The sequence below is a fragment of the Trachymyrmex septentrionalis genome, unplaced genomic scaffold (genome assembly GCF_001594115.1).
Source record: "Trachymyrmex septentrionalis isolate Tsep2-gDNA-1 unplaced genomic scaffold, Tsep1.0 scaffold2, whole genome shotgun sequence".
In the NCBI taxonomy this organism is placed as follows: Eukaryota; Metazoa; Arthropoda; class Insecta; order Hymenoptera; family Formicidae; genus Trachymyrmex; species Trachymyrmex septentrionalis.
Window position 1 is genome coordinate 361,209 of NW_017305179.1, and position 3,536 is coordinate 364,744.

Below are 3,536 nucleotides of genomic sequence, written 5' to 3' on the forward strand. Positions count from 1 at the left end.
AGAGGAAGGTCGACGTACATCGAGTTATTTCGAGCCGCTTCGCTCATCCACCTGAATAAATCATGATATTCGCGCTCTGAGGGTTCCAGCGACGGCTATTATGACGAGAAGGGAGGGGGAGGGGAGGAGGGGAGCCGACCTTTCGGATTAATTGCCCGCGATGGGGCCTGCCTTCTCGACTCGCGACGTCGCGAATGTTGCGAAATGACGGCTCGGGGATCGACGAGAGATTTGTTTTCGAACATTCGACGAGACGCATAATAATTCTATGCAGATACGAAGACTAAGCTGTGTGGAGATACTCTTAAGCAGAAGAACCTAAATACGAATATTCCGTTCTAAACACAAAATAATTTCTACGCATACACCTGCGCATTTCATCTAATATTTAATTGAATAAATTAATGTATTAAATTAAATATATTAATTGTACCGATATAATAAATTAATATATTAATTTAATTAATTATTTTATGTCTGTCTTTTTTTTTTTTTTTAATATTTATAACAGTAGCCTCCTTCATTCCTTGATTATTAGCCTTGAACTATTGGATTCTTGCATGCTCGGGCAAATAAAGTATGTCGCCAAAGGCGACGTCTACAAAGTAAAAGGTGGCCTTGATAAATTTCGAACACAAAGATCGGGTGTCGAGTTTTTGTAGATTCATTCAATGCACTCGTTCAAAAGGACTCCATCTCTCGCTGTAAATAAACGTTCAAGACGCGACGTTTAAAAAATTACACGTTACAAAACTTCCAGTGTTTAAAGAGGCTGAATGGTTGATGATAACCGAAGGTCGTCGATGAATAATCGCCATTTGTGTCACTCGTTTTATCCGCACCTACTAAGTGTACATACAAAATTATTATTTATTGCGTCGATAATTCGCGATACTATCTCTCTCTCTCTTTTCCTATAAACGCAATTCGAATATTAGAGTTAAAATTGATTCTTTTCACCAACTCCACGTGATCTAGAGTGAAATACATCTCGTATTAGATATTATTCTGCGATGCACCGCGTTTATAGGAAACGTGAAGTTTCACGAGGCACGATGTTATTCAACATTTTTATAATTCTGCCAAGATAATTGAGTGATAATCACAGCAATTGGAATCGCGGAAGATGCTTCTCTCCGTGCAAATGCTGCTTTCTTTGCTGCTCCCCTCAGGAGTAAAAATATTACGCCACTGCGGGAAATACTTCATCATGTCTAATTACGCGTTACGATAACATCGTATTATTATTACACGCGTATTAATAACCGCACGCACATTACTCCGCCGAAAGAATTCTTCTTCGTTGAAGAATTCATTATGTAGAACGGACGCGCCGCGATGCGGATCCGCGCGTTTGATTCCTTCGCAATCTTTCGATATATAAATACGATTTTTACGCCGCACTGAGAGTCGTGAAAGAAGGGACTTTGTCACTGCAGAGATCTATACCCGAAGATGAAGAAGATGAATGCGCGTTGTATTCACAGTTGTTGTGATGAAGCTGATGATTCTGCGCAATTTCAGCCCCGAGGGGGATTGTTCCTAGCCGCGAGGATCGTGTCACGAAGCTCGATTCTTTCCACTTTTCCGATTCGGGTCAAGCGGAATCGGCCGGCAATCGATATGTACCATCTGGCTGAAGCAACGATGACGACGGTACGTATATACGTATATGCGGGGCATGAATGAGCGGTACAATAAATCATAAGGCACGTAAATAAGAATGATGACCTCGTACCACGTACCCGTCGGCGATGAAAATGCAACGAACTTCCACGAAGGAGTCAATTAAATTCGCGGATTAGTGTGCATCTCTATACGAATTGGGAGCATCGAGCATTCACGAATGGAAACTATTACAGGTATCATAGGGCACATCAGCGGCGATGAAATATTACCTTCGTGTCTTGTGCTTTTGTCAATACGTAATGATAAAAAAAACGTTCGCTATTGACTACATTCAGGGGAAGAAACGTAGTAGAGTCTACGTTACGATTTAGCCGATGAAGACCCGCATTAATAATCGCGATGATCATTATGGATGAGAGCAGCGAAAATCAGGACACGTGTCATAGAACTGTTCGGGATGAATAATTCCGATTGGAATTATTTAATTATTCCTCAGATTTCTTTTATTGCTTTTTCTATAATGTTATATATAAAGGAAACAATGATACTTGTATTAAATAACATTTTTTTTTTTGTTATTTTTAACTTCTACATATGTGTGTCGAAATGTAAATCAATCCATTTCTGAATGAATTGCTTGATTTCAAAATAAATAATTGAAATAATATTCATGCTAACGTTAAATGGGACCTACAATAAATACTTAAATAATGGATGAGCTACTCTCTAAATTCCTTGAAGTGGAATCTCACTCTAAAGAGAGAAAATTGACCCAATCTTGAAAAAGAGTAGCTCAATTTCCAATCTTCAAGAGTGAGATTTCATTCTTCAGAGTGAAAAATTCACTTAAAAATTTTTAGAGTAAATTTGAGTGAAATTCAATGTTTTAAAATAAAATTGTTTAGCCTCGTTGTTTTAGTTAAATTAACGACAAATTGAATAAGAGCAGTGACGACCTACAGAATAATTAAAAATAATGTATAATAACTCAAATAATATATAATTTAACGTTATAAATTTGATAATGTAGGAAAACTCAACAATTCAGACAGGAATTGCTAAATTACGCCCTAGATTTCTATTGTGTTTTTTAAGGGAAAGCGAACTAATTTCAATCACAAAATCCATTCCATAATATATACAATGCGCAATACGTATTATAGAATTATTCAAAATGGATTCCAAATCGGAATTGTTCAATTATTCTCCTCTCTTCTCTATCTTCTAAATGAAACAGAATCCATTCCAAAGAGTTCCATATATGTAATACGTGCCCCAGTTCTCTTTCCCTTCTCCGCAATCGGCTGATGATTGAAGACATTTTAATAACAAAAATATTCAAGCGCGGGTTTAAAGGCGGGTCTCTGCTCACGTGTAAAAAAAAAAAAGACACTCGCGAAGGTATTTTACATCACACCGCTCATTACGTACCGCATTCACGTTGGCCGGCTGATTTCGATAGCATCGAGACGCGAGCCGGAAAATACACAGCAGCGTGCATAAATAGATTAATCGAGCGGCGATCTATACGCCATTCCTCCCTCCGGCCCCGTCACGGAGTGTCATAACCGATTCTCGCGGTTGCGAAACGCCCGACGGATCGCCCGTCCGCGTCGCCACCCGCGAGTGACGATCCGGGACGGCCAGGCCGCGAGAAAATCGCTCGGCTCCGCGCGAGCGCATCGCGCCGCTCGCCGACGTAATAATGATGATCCCTTTAATCAATTAGCTCGAAACGGCGAAACCGTGAGGCAATCCGGGGCTGAAGACGACGCACCGCGCCGTGCCGGCCGCAGAAAATGCCGCGGTTCGTTCGCCCGACCACGGATATTAATTATCTGGGGCACGGAGATGCGCTCGCGTACAATGCGCGATCGCAGGGAGGGGGAGGGGGGAGGGGGAGAGGA